Raw genomic sequence first — 14,368 nt, 5'->3', positions numbered from 1 at the left:
GTCTCTTTCCTGATACCCAAACTCTAGAATCTGCCGAGAGTTCTATGACCAACCAACTGGAGCGAAGCACCAGCTTTTACAACAGACACACGACACAGCTGCAGCTCACAAACTTAGAATAGAGGACCCATGTACATGACATCCCCACTAGAATAACAGGCCACTAGAACACAGACGTGCCCGACGTAGAAGTAGCGAGGGAACTCATTACACTACAGCCCAGAGTTAGACGTACAGCCCACTGGTACACTAACAAGGCCCACTGAGACCTACAGACCCACTAGAATACAGCCCACATAGGAAGACAGACACACAATAGAAATACAGCTTCACTATACCTACAGAATCCCCACTAGGACTAATGCCAAACTAAAACACAGCCCATCAAAAATATCAGCTCATTACACTATCAGTTTCCCACTTATTTTGACATTCTAATAAATAATACAGTCCACGTAAAATACAGACTCATTGACGACGTGAGCAGGTTCCCACATAAACTGCAGCCCACTAGACTGCAGAATGCCTTGATCCGACTAGAAGTTACAGGCCCACTAAAAACTACAGACAAGACCCCACTAGAAATACAGCAACCCACTAGGACTAATAGACTACAAGGCCACACACACTATAGACCACTAAACTACAAGACCCCCAACTAGACTAAGTGCCACCTGGACTACAGCCGCACACACTAAGCCCCAACATACACCATAAAGACCAACATAAGAAATACAAATACAGAAAACACCACTAGAAATAGAAAGCCCACTAAATAGAGCCTACAGACTCACCCACTAGACTGCAGCCAACTAGACTACAGCCGCTCCCACACTAACACAAACACAACTCATACAGGACACTGCTGTCAGGCGGTCTCTTTAATGACCGTGTACCACAGAGCGATAGTTCCAGGGACTACGTCCAAATGGTATCTTATCCCTATTTAGTGCACTACCTTCATTAGCCTATCAAGGGCTTGGTCCAAAAGTAGTGCACTATAGAAGGATTAGGTTGCCATTTGGGACCCAATCCAGAATACAGCTCTAGCTAACACTAGTGCACTCCAGTTTCAGGAGTTGTTGGGAGATAAACCAGGATTTGGTTCGCTGCCCCTTCATCACAGGGTCTAAGCCCTGGGCATACGGATGTGAGGAGTGGGGTCTAAGGTGCCATGACGCTAGCAGACACACTCTGAGTCTGAGGTTGGACAGCGGAAGGGTCAGAGCCTGGGAATCCGCTAAGGACACTGCTGTCTTGACTGGGCAAGGCTAGTGACTATCTTCCCTTTACAGGCACCTGGCGCCGGGTGATGGAGGCCGGCGCCGTTAGACATCTGTTCTGTTTCCAGACCAGAGGAGAGTGTGAGGAAGGAGAGGAGGAGAGGGGGAGAAGAGGTAGAGAGATAAAAGGAAGAAAGAAAGAAAGAAAGAAGAAAAGAAAAGAAAGAAAGAAAGAAAAAGAAAGAAAGAAAGAAGAAAGAAAGAAGAGAGAAGAAGGAAGAAATGGGGAGTGCAAGAGGAGAGGGAAGGAAGAGAAAGTACGTGATAAAGGTGTATGCATAAGAGGTTCAGTGTACTGCTACCGTCTACTAAAAGGCCCCATACTAGGTTCAGTTACTGCTACTAAAGGCCCATACTAGTTCAGTTGCTGCTACCGTCTACTAAAGGCCCATACTAAGTTGAGTTTACTGCTTACTAAGGCCCATACTAGGTTGAGTTACTGCTATAAAGGCCCCATACTAGGTTCAGTTTCTGCTACCCTCTACTAAAGGCCCATGCTAAGTTCAGTTTACTTGCTACCCTCTACTAAAGGCCCCATACTAGGTTCAGTTTATTGCTACCTCACTAAAGGCCCCATACTAGGTTCAGTTATACTGCTACCTCACATAAAGCCCCATACAGTGTTCAGTTTGCTGCTACCTCTACTAAAGGCCCCATGCTAGGCAGTTACTGCTACCCTCTACTAAAGGCCCCATGTTAGGTTTCTGTTTACTGCTACCTCTACTAAAGGCCCCATACTAGGTTCAGTTTACTGCTACCCTCCACTAAAGGCCCCATACTAGTTCAGTTTACTGCTACCCTCTACTAAAGGCCCCAACTAGGTTCAGTTTACTGCTACCCTCTACTAAAGAGCCCCATACTAGGTTCAGTTTACTGCACCCTCCACTAAAGGCCCCACACTAGGGTTCAGGTTTACTGCTACCCTCTACTAAAGGCCCCATGCTAGGTTCAGTTTACTGCTACCCTCTACTAAAGGCCCCATGTGTAGGTTTCTGTTTACTGCTACCCTCTACGTAGAAGGCGCCGATACTAGGCTCGAGTTACTGCTACCCCTCACTAAAGGGCCCCATACTAGGTCCCAGTTTAACTGCTAGCCGCTCGTACTTAAAGGCCCCATACCTAGTCAGCCTTCTACTGCCTACCCTCTACTAAAGAGCCCAATACTAGGAGAGTATCAGTTTAAACTGCTACCCAATCTTAACATAACACACGGCCCATCTCACTAGGTTCAGTTTACTGACATTAACCCATCCACTGAAAAACCCGGCATTACTAGGGTTCAGTGTGTGCGGATCAGCATTAAAGGCCCTAATACTTAGTTCAGTTTACCTCCTACCACTACTACTAAAAGGGCCATCCCTGTCTATACTGGAGGTTTCAGGTTACTGCTACCCTCCACTAAAGCCCCCATATTAGGTTCAGTTTACTGCTACCCTCTTAACTAAAAAGGCCCAACATTTAACTAAGAGATTCAGAAAAAAATATACTGCCCTACCACCTACTAAAAGGCCCACACTAAAGATCAGGTTACTAGACTACCCTAACTAACATTAAAAAGAGCAACACCATAACTAGGTTCACCGCGTTTACTCTTACCCTCCTACTAAAGGCCCATACTAGGTTCAGTTTGCCTGCTACCCTCGTACTTAAAGGCCCCATTTAGTTCAGGTTTGCTGCTACCCTCCCATTAAATGCCCCATTACTAGCGTTCAGGTTAACTGCTATCCTCTACTAAACTGGCCCCAATAGGATCAGTAAAAGTGACCCTCTACTAAAGGCGCCCAATAACTAGGGTTCAGTTTACTGAGATACCCTCTACCTAAAGAGCCCCATACTAGGTTCAGGTTACGTGCTTCCCTCTACGTAAAGGCACCATACTAGTTCAGAGTGTGCTGCTACACATTCCACTTAAAAGGCAACCCATCTACTCTACGGTTCGTCCATTTTACTGCATACCCTCCACTAAAGGCCCCATACCCCATACTAGGTTCAGTTTACTGCTACCCTCTACTAAAGGCCCCATACTAGGATCAGTTTACTGCTACCGTCTACTAAAGGCCCCATACTAGGTTCAGTTTACTGCTACCCTCCACTAAAGGCCCCATACTAGGTTCAGTTTACTGCTACCCTCCAATAAAGGTGTTCATAACGATGGTGACAGGTGTGCGTAATGAATGCAGTCTGGCACTCTCTAGTGCCAGATAGGGAGAGCGGGAGCAGACGTGACAGTACCCACCCCTCTAAGGACGCCACACAAAGTCCCACCTGGGCGAGCCTGTTGGGCCGGCCGAGGCATGGGCGCTGGACAATCCAGCTTGGTCCTAGAAGCCGGACAAACCGGCAGAGGCGTAGGAGCCTGGCGAGCCGGCTCAGGGATGGGAGCCTCATGATCCAGCYKMRGCGTGAAAGCCCAATGATCACGCTGAGGCGTKGGAGCCTGACGAACCGGCTGAGGCGTGGGAGCCTGATGGGCCGGCTGAAGCATGACGTGGGGTGGGCGCCTCCCGAACCCACCGAGGCAAGACGACCTCTCGATCCAGCTAAGGCGTGGAAGCCCGACAAGCTAGCTGAGGCACCCCCGGTTCCCCCGGCGATAGCACCCGAACCCGATGTCACCAACCAAAACTCCCTGATGATTATTTTAGTGGTGTCAGCATTCTGTAAGGATCAACGCTGGAGATGAGAAGCAGGAACAGGTAACATTTAATTAACAACCGACATGGAACAGGACAGGACAGCAGGACAGGAACACAACAACAACATTAATGCTGACACAGGGATCGAAACAAAGAAACAGACAGATATCGGAGGGGCAATCAACAAGGTAATGAAGTCCAGGTGAGTCCAATGATGCGCTGCTGCACGTGATGGTAACCAGTGATGAAGCGCAGGTGCGCGTAACGATGGTGACAGGTGTACGTAACGATGGTGACAGGTGTGCGTAACGATGGTGACAGGTGTGCGTAATGAAGGCAGTCTGGCGCCCTCGGGCACCAGAAAAGGAGAGCGGGAGCAGGCTTGACAGGGACGAAGAACAGAGAGATCCTTGATGAAAACCTGCCCCAGAGCGCTCAGGACCTTCGACTGGGGCGAAGGTTCACATTCCAACAGGACAACGACGCTAAGCACACAGCCAAGACAATGCAGGAGTGGCTTCGGGACAAGTCTCTGAATGTCCTTGAGTGGCCCAGCCAAAGCCTGGCCTTTAACCCTATCGAACATCTCTGTAGAGACCTGAAAATAGCTGCACAGCAACGCTCCCCATCCAACCTGACAGAGCTTGAGAGCATCTGTATAGAAGAATGATGGGAGAAACTCCTGAAATACAGTTGTGGCAAGCTTGTAGAGTCATAACCAAGAAGACTCAACGCTGAACTGAGTAAAGACTCCGAATAATTTCAGTTTTTTATGTTTAAAAATTTCTAACAACCTGTTTTCACTTTGTCATTATGGGGTATTGTGTGTATATTTCTGAGTATTTCTTGTTTATTTAATCAATTTTAGAATAAGCCGTAACGTTAAAAAAAATGAGGAAACGGTCAAGGGGTCTGAATACTTTCCGAAGGCACTGTGTGTGTCTGTAGGTGAAGTTCACAGGGAAGAGGCTGAAGCGTTTGCATGTGGTCCAGGGTGATATAATGAAACACCAGAGCATTCTTTCACTTTGATGAGCTTAAGATTACACAACACTTTCCGTCGCAGTAAATATCTCTTTCGTTTGTCAGATCTATTTGCTCTGTTCCCAGTTTGATGGGAAGGACATTGACATGTTACAGTAGCTTGTATCACTGACACATTTAAACTGTCTTGACCCTCATGTCTGTAATTGTTCCAGTTACTTACTTGCAACAGAGAACACAGTACATATTGCTGCAGGTAAGAAACTGACTATCTTTCAGCTAACAGAAGAAGTCTAATAATGTCAAGATTGTCAAATACAGTCTGACAACCCATCTCCATCTCTCTGTGAAACCTTTACCACATTGCTCAGTGTTAGCAATAACATTGGCATTTACTCCTGCTGAAGGGAGAGAGAAAAGAGAGATTGATGGATTCAAAGAATTTTAAACAAAGTAAGACTCAGAAGGCATCTGAATCCGATAAGGGAGATGAATGTCCAGAAAAGAGCAAACAGCTGCTAGATATAGTGTTGGAAGTATCTTTGTGTCAGTGCCATCATGCCATGGCCTTTGAGGTTATAAAGAAGTTATCAGCCATTCAGGGCAGACCAGGACAGAGGGGCTGGCCAGCCTGATCCCTCCCCTGCCTTGAGGCCCTATCTCTGGGTAGACTCACAGGGATTTGGCCTTTGGCTGAAGGTCCTGGGGTGAGGAGCCCACCGGCTGATTGCTTTTAAATGGCAAAGCTCCCATCTGTCTGTATGACAGAAAGAAAATTCCTTTATGGATCTGCCTTCCCAAGGGAGAGATAACGGGCATAATGCCGATGGAAGGTTTTCACAGACACTGTGACCGGCTGGCTCGGCTCCGACACAATAGAAGAGAAGGAAGTTAGAGGAAGTTAAAGAGAAAGAGAGAGTGAGATAGTTGTCTTAAACTGTGAACGGATTACTTTAGTTCAGGTCAACATGCCGTACAACAACACCTTTAGTGACTATTTCAAAAAGCTACACAACACTTTTCCTCTCAAAGACAGCTAGTCTTCTATTTTTTTCTACTCTAAAAAGCTTCTAAAGACTTTTCATCTCTCGCAGACGGAACAAACGTCTCATGTTTTCCGTTGCAGACAACATGTTTTTTCCCTTCTCAGAAAGATCAGCCAGGTCACTTTAGATTCAAGGCGACATTCAACGTTCATCTAGGTCCCCAGGACATCGGGGATGCCTTCAAACCATCCACTAGGGGCAACAGTGAGCGTTATTATGATCAACACACACGGCTTACTAGGGTGCTGCGGACATGGATGGCAGATGGGCAAAAGCCGCGAGCTATGGCTCTGAGTGTTCCATTTTTAATCCTATCCCAAACCTCCCGAACCTTAACCCTTACCTTAACCATTCAGGACAAACATTGAATACTGAAGTAAAACCGTGTCAAACCGTGAAATATTGTTGAGAAAGACATCTTCCCCATGTTTTCTATTCAGCTTATTCCACACCCAGATCTTAGTGTCACACACAGAAACACTTTCCTGGGTTTTCTATTCAACATGTCCTCCTACCAGTTATGGTTCTAGCTTGAATGGCTCCCTGGGCGAACCCCCCCCCCCTTCAGCACACCCCCGCCAACACAAAAAAAACAACACCATTCTGCACTAACACATTTTTATTCAGACATTTGGAACAACACAAATAAATAATCGTAACATTTGAAACTATATTATATATAAACATATATACAAAAATAAGACTTATAAATATCAAATAGAAGTAACAAAGTCAAACAGAAATACATTTGTGATGATTTGGCACTCGAACATCAATACATTATCCATTGCCCAACACTGTCAACTAAGAGTCAAGACTCAACCAATTCACCTTGGTGGTGTGCAGACTGGTTTTATATTATTCCTAATGACTTGACACAAACCAGAAAAAAMTTCAAAAATATGTCTGTGAAACTATATATTCACAGTATTATGTGAATTGTGGTTTATTTGGTAGCATTTCGTAGTGTGACTGATATTACTAATTGCATTAGTAGTGTACAAAGTTAGAGGTGCGCTATTTGATAGATTCCCCCGCTCCCGCTACCTCGGGCTTCCAGTGGGGAGACCCGAGGTCAACCTACCCCAGCCCCCCTCCCCATCTCATACTTCTGAGTGGGAGACCTTCCCAGGCAGTAGCCTACCTAGCTCACAAACTAGAGTCAGGATGCCCACTCCGACAAGGTTAATTGACCCATAGTCCCACACAGTGACATGATATCATTGATGTGACGTGCAAATGAGCGATAGAAAACCGATCGCGCAAATGTCACCATTCCGATTTCTTTTTGTGCTGCCGCCCCGTGCCGCCCCCGGCAGATGCCGCCCAGGGCGGCGGCCCCATGTCACGCTATACCTAAATCCTACCACTGTTCCTCCTTCCAGTGTCTGATTCATCATGTCCTCACTACACAGTGTCTGTGTCAGATAGCATGTCGCTCTCCTTCGAGTGTCTGAGTGTCGAACATGTCCTCCTTCAGTGTCTGATTCAACATGTCCTCCTTCAGTGGCTGATTTCAACCACTGTCGCTCCTTCAGTAGGCTTGATTCAACATGTCCTTCTCTACAGTGTCCTGAATCCAACATGTCCTCCTTCAGTGGCTGATTCGAACAATGTCCTCCTACAGTGGCTGATTCAGTAGTCCTTCCTTCAGTGGCTGATTGCAACATGCCTCCTTCCTGAACAGTGTCCTGCTTCAACATGTCCTTCCTTTCAGTGGCTGATTCAACATGTCTCCTACAGTGTCCTGATTTCACATGTCCCTCCTTCAGTGAGCTGATTCAACATGTCCCTCCTTCAGTGGCTGATTCAACATGTCCTCCTACAGTGTCTACAACATGTTCCCTTTCAGTGGCTGATTCAAACATGTCGCTCCTATCAGTGTCTGATTCAACATGTCCTCCTTCAGTGGCTGATTCAACATGTCCCCCCAGTGTCTGATCACATGTCCTCCCTTCAGTGTACTGATTCAACATGTCCCTCCTTCAGTGTCTGATTCAAATGTCCTCCTACAGTGCTGATTCAACATGTCTCCTCTACAGTGAGCTGATTCAACATGTCCTCCTTCAGTGTCTGATTCACATGTGCCTCCTTCAGTGCTGATTCACATGTCCTCCTTCAGTGTCTGATTCAACATGTCCTCCTTCAGTGGCTGAATTCAACATGTCCTCCTTCAGTGGCTGATTCACCATGTCCTCCTTCAGTGGGCTGATTCACATGTCCTCCTTCAGTGGCTGATTCAACATGTCCTCCTTCAGTGCTGATTTCAACATGTCCTCCTTCAGTGGCTGATTCAACATGTCCTCCTTCAGTGGCTGAATTCAACATGTCCTCCTTCAGTGTCTGATTCAACATGTCCTCCTTCAGTGGCTGATTCAACATGTCCTCCTTTCAAGTGGCTAATTCAACATGTCCTCCTTCAGTGTCTGATTCAACATGTCCTCCTTCAGTGGCTGATTCAACATGTCCTCCTACAGTGTCTGATTCAACATGTCCTCGTCTACAGTGTCTGATTCAACATGTCCTCCTTCAGTGCTGATCAAACATGTCCTCCCCAGTGTCTGATTCAACATGTCCTCCTTCAGTGGCTGATTCAACATGTTCCTTTTCAGTGGCTGATTCACATGTCCTCCTTCAGTGGCTGATTCACAACATGTCCTCCTTGCAGTGAGCTTGATTCAACATGTCCTCCTTCAGTGTCTGATTCAACATGTCCTCCTTCAGTGTCTGATTCAACATGTCCTCCTTAGATCAGGTCTGATTCAACATGTCCTCCCTTCAGTGTCTGATTCAACATGTCCCTTCAAGTGTCTGATTCACATGTCCTCCTTCAGTGGCTGATTCAACATGTCCTCCTTCAGTGGCTGATTCAACATGTCCTCCTCCAGTGTCTGAATTCAACATGTCCTCGCTTCCAGTGGCTAATTCAACAATGTCTCCTTCAGTGGCTGATTCAACATGTCCTCCTTCAGTGGCTGATTCAACATGTCCTCCTTCAGTGGCTGATTCAACATGTCCTCCTTCAGTGGCTAATTCAACTTTGTCCTCCTTCAGTGGCTAATTCAACATGTCCTCCTTCAGTGGCTGAATATCTCTTACACCTTAGGAAGAAATCTCAGCGCTATGCATGTCCCCCTCCGGCTATACTCTACTCCCCAGAGTTGACAAATAGAATAGTTCTGAAAGCTGTGTTATCTTTCAGCTCTCTACTCTCGTTCCCCCTCTCTCCCCTATCCCCCTGCCCTCTCCCTCCCTCTCTCACTCTCTCTATCCCGTTCTCCACCTCTCTCTCTCACGGCAAGCAGTACAAGCGCAACAAGTCTGGAACCAACAGGACCCTAAACAGCTTCTACCTCCAAGCCATTATACTGCTAAACAAGACTGCTAAATAGTTAATCAAATGGCTACCTGGACTACCTTGACCCTTTTAAAAAAAATGAATTATCTTGCACTGACTCCATGCACACCCACTGGACTCTACTCACACACTCACACATACTTACACTGACACCCCAATACACACACGTTCATTATCACCACTGCTGCTGCTGTCTATTATCTATATTTCGCAGAGTTAATTTACCACTACCAACAGTATACAGTACAGGTCAAAAGTTTGGACACCTAGTCATTCAAGGGTTTTTATTTATTTTTTACATTTTATACATTGTAGAATAATAGTGAAGACATCAAAACTATGAAATGACACATAAGGAATCATGAAGTAACCAAAAAAGTGTTAAACAAATAAATATAGATTTTAGATTCTTCAAAGTAGCCACACTTTGCTTTGATGACAACTTTGCATATGCTTGACATTCTCTCAACCAGCTTCACGAGGTAGTCACCTGGAGTGCATTTCAATTAACAGGTGTGCCTTGTTAAAAGTTAATTTGTGGAATTTATTTAAATCTTAATGTGTTTGAGCCAGCCAGTTGTGTTGTGACAAGTTAGGGTTGGTATACAGAAGATAGCCCTAAGTCCATATTATGTCAGGAACAACTCAAATAAKCAAAGAGAAAAGACAGTCCATCATTACTTTAAGACATGAAATCCGGAAAATGTCAAGAACTTTGAAAGGTTCTTCAAAAGCAGTCGCAAAACCATCAAGCGCTATGATGAAACTGGCTCTCATGAGGACCGCCACAGGAAAGGAAGACCCAGAGTTCCCTCTGCTGCAGAGGATAAGTTCATTAGAGTTACCAGCCTCAGAAATTGCAGCCCAAATAAATGCTTCACAGAGTTCAAGTAACAGACACATCTCAACATCAACTGTTCAGAGACTGCTTGATTCAGGCCTTCATGGTCGAATTGCTGCAAAGAAACCACTACTAAAGGACATCAATAAGAAGAAGAGACTTGCTTGGTCCAAGAAACACAAGCAATTGACATTAGACGCGTGGAAATCTGTCCTTTGATCTGATAAGTCCAAATTAGAGATTTTCTGTTCAAACTCCTGTGTCTTTGTGAGACGCAGAGTTGGTGAATGGATGATCGCCGCATGTGGGTAAGTGCGTGTGTGGTGGTGTGTGAGAGATAACCTTGGAGAGAGGTGTAGCAGATAAGAAGTGTCATTTCGTTTGGAGTTTTATCTGAAAGGGACAAGGAGGGTTTATTACAACCAAGACCAGGAGGCGAAAAACTGTCATATACTAGTATTATGAAGATAGTGTTGGGAAGATAGTGTTATTAAGATAGTGTTATTAAGATAGTGTTATTAAGATAATGTTATGGAGATAGTGTTATTAAGATAGTGTTATGAAGATAGTGTTATGGAGATAGTGTTATTAAGATAGTGTTATGGAGATAATGTTATTAAGATAGTGTTATGGAGATAATGGTATTAAGATAGTGTTATGGAGATAGTGTTATTAACATAGTGTTATGGAGATAGTGTTATTAAGATAGTGTTGTGAGGATAGTGTTATTAAGATAGTGTTATGGAGATAGTGTTATNAACATAGTGTTATGGAGATAGTGTTATTAACATAGTGTTGTGAGGATAGTGTTATTAACATAGTGTTATGGAGATAGTGTTATTAACATAGTGTTATGGAGATAGTGTTATTAAGATAGTATTATGAAGATAGTGTTATTAATATAGTGTTATGAAGATAGTGTTGTGAAGATAGTGTTATAAAGATAGTGTTATGAAGATAGTGTTATTAAAATTAAATAAAGGTTAAATAAATATAAAAAAAAAAAAACACGTACAGTACATGGGTGCGAAAGAAACCAGCTCTGTCTTTGCTCTCTGTGGTTGCGGTACAGCCACATCAAGCACAGGACTTAAAGAGCACAACTATAGTTTGCCAACAAGATCTTTTGAGCTGATGAGATGAGAGTGAAGCATTTAGATCTTCTAATGCTAAACAACGTATTCAGTACAATTCCTAGCATTGTTACAGAGCTGAAGATGCAAGACCCGGTTGAATGTGATGTTAGGCCCTAGACAGAGAACTTTCTTTTAGATTAGAGGTGTACTTTCTACAGCATCTTTGGCTTATCTCAGTGCTAATCTACCATCTACACCCGTTAGCCTATTATTAGCCTGTTAGCCTTTCCCCTGGATCCCTCACCTCCAGTCACAGGGTATTCACCCTTACAACACAACCACAACACACCACAACACAACCCATCCACACCACACCACAACACAACACAACACAGCACAACACGACACAGCACAACACACCACAAAACACCACAACACAACACACCATAACCAGGCTGCATCTGAAATGGCATACTATTCCCTAAATTATGTTTGGTCAGAGAAAACATACAGTACTGTGTACGTTAACGTTCTAGTATGACTAGACATATTCAAAGTCTAGACAGTGACCTTGTCAGCTGTGCGCCTGTGTGACCACTCACCCGTCTACCTGTCTGTCAGCTAGCCTTGCTAAAAGGCCAAACCAATCTGCCAGACACCCCAGGGAAAGAGAGGGGGAGCAGAAACAACAAGAGGGAGAAGAGGGAGAGAGGGAAATGTCTGTGTGTCTTCCCATCCTCCAGCCCATCCCACTTTCTGTCTGTCGGCTAGCCTTGGTTGAAGGATGGACCCATCTGTCAGACACCCCCCGAAAAATAACGTTTTTACATGGACAAGTACAGTGAAATGTTTAACTTGCAGATTCTACCCAACGGTGCAGTAATCAATATCAAAATAGTAGAACTAATAATATATACTGCATATAATAAAGAAAACATGAGAGAGGAAGCTATTTACAGGGTCAGTGCAAATACCACATTTACAATGTGCAGAGATACTGGAGTACTGAGGCAGAAATCTACATGTAGGTGGGAGATTAGGAGAAAGTCACTGGTAGCAGKATAAATAATAAGAAAAGTAAGAATAATACCGTTTTCCCCAAATGTTTACACATTAAAACTTCTTACGGCTGAGATCCCGTTAACGGGATCGACTTGACAACAGCCAGTGAAAGTGCAGGGCGCCAAATTCAAACAACAGAAATCTCATAATTAAAATTCCTCAAACATACAAGTATTTTACACCATTTTAAAGATAAACTTGTTGTTAATCCCACCACAGTTTCCGATTTCAAAAAGGCTTTACGACGAAAGCACGCCATCTGATTATGTTAGGTCAGTACCTATGTCACAAGAAACACAGCAATTTTTCCAGCCAAAGAGAGGAGTCACAAAAAGCAGAAAATAGAGATAGAATTATCACTAACCTTTGATGATCTTCATCAGATGACACTCATATGACTTAATTTCCACAATACATTTATGTTTTTGTTCGATAAAGTTTCATATTTATATCCAAAAATCTTTAGTTTACATGGCGGCGTTATGTTCAGTAATGTTTTGCCTCCAAAAATCCAGTGATTTTGCAGAGAGCCACATCAATTTACAGAAATACTCATAATAAACATTGATAAAGATACAAGTGTTTTACATGGAACTTTAGATAAACTTCTCCTTAATGCAACCGCTGTGTCAGATTTAAAAAAAAACTTTGCGGAAAAGTACACCATGCAATAATCTGAGTACGGCGCTCAGACACAAAAACGAGACATAAAGGTAACCGCCATGTTTTGGAGTCAACAGAAATCAGAAATAGCATTAAAAATACTCACTTACCTTTGATGATCTTCATCAGAATGCACTCACAGGAATCGCAGTTCGATAAAGTCCATAATTTATGTACAAATACCTCTTTTTTGTTAGCACGTTTAGTACACAAATCCAAACTTAGGAGGCGCGGGCAAGTCCAAGCGAAAGTTCAGACGAAAAGTCATATTACAGTTTTGTAGAAACATGTCAAACGAAGTATAGAATCAATCTTTAGGATGTTTTTATCATAAAACTTCAATAATGTTTCAACCGGATAATTCCTTTGTCTGTAGAAATGCAATGGAACGCACAGCTAACTCTCACGGGACGCGTGAGACTTGAGCTCGTGGCACCTCTGCCAGACTCCTGACTCAAAACTGTTATGCTGATTAATGCGGACCCAAAAGCGACCTTAAAGAAACAGAGTCCTTTATTCCAGGCAAAAACACGACAGGGCGGAAACAAGGACGCAGGACAGCAAACATCAAACAAGAATCCGACAAGGACAGGAGCGGAAAACAGAAGGGAGAAATAGGGACTCTAATCAGAGGGCAAAATAGGGGACAGGTGTGAAAGAGTAAATGAGGTCGTTAGGAGAATGAGAAACAGCAGGGAGCAGGAACGGAACGATAGAGAGAGAGAGCGGGAGGAGGGAGAGAGGGAGGAGGGAGAGAGAGAGAGAGAAAGAGGGAAAGAACCTAATAAGACCAGCAGAGGGAAGCACAGGCAAGACATGAAAATAAATGACAAAACATGACAGTACCCCCCACTCACCGAGCGCCTCCTGGCGCACTCGAGGAGGAACCCTGGCGGCAACGGAGGAAATCATCAATCAACGAACGGTCCAGCACGTCCCGACGATGGAACCCAACTCCTCTCCTCAGGACCGTAACCCTCCCAATCCACTAAGTACTGGTGCCACGTCCCCGAGAACGCATATCCATGATCTTCCGTACCTTGTAAATAGGTGCCCTCGACAAGGACGGGGGGGGGGAGGGAAGACGAACGGGGGCGCGAAGAAAAGGCTTGACACAGGAGACATGGAAGACAGGGTGGACGCCGACGAAGATGTCGCGGGAAGAAGCAGTCCGCACAGCGACAGGATTGACGACCTGAGAGACACGGAACGGACCAATGAACCGCGGAGTCAACTTGCGAGAAGCTGTCGTAAGGGGAGGTTGCGAGTGGGAAAGCCACACTCTCTGACCGCGACAATACCTAGGACTCCTTATCCTACGTTTATTTGGCGGCTCTCACAGTCTGCGCCCTGTAACGGCAAAGTGCAGACCTGACCCTCCTCCAGGTGCGCTCACAACGTTGGACAAAAGCCTGAGCG

This window comes from Salvelinus sp. IW2-2015, unplaced genomic scaffold (genome assembly GCF_002910315.2).
Source record: "Salvelinus sp. IW2-2015 unplaced genomic scaffold, ASM291031v2 Un_scaffold1578, whole genome shotgun sequence".
Lineage (NCBI taxonomy): Eukaryota > Metazoa > Chordata > Actinopteri > Salmoniformes > Salmonidae > Salvelinus > Salvelinus sp. IW2-2015.
Note: the sequence above shows the minus strand (reverse complement) of the source record.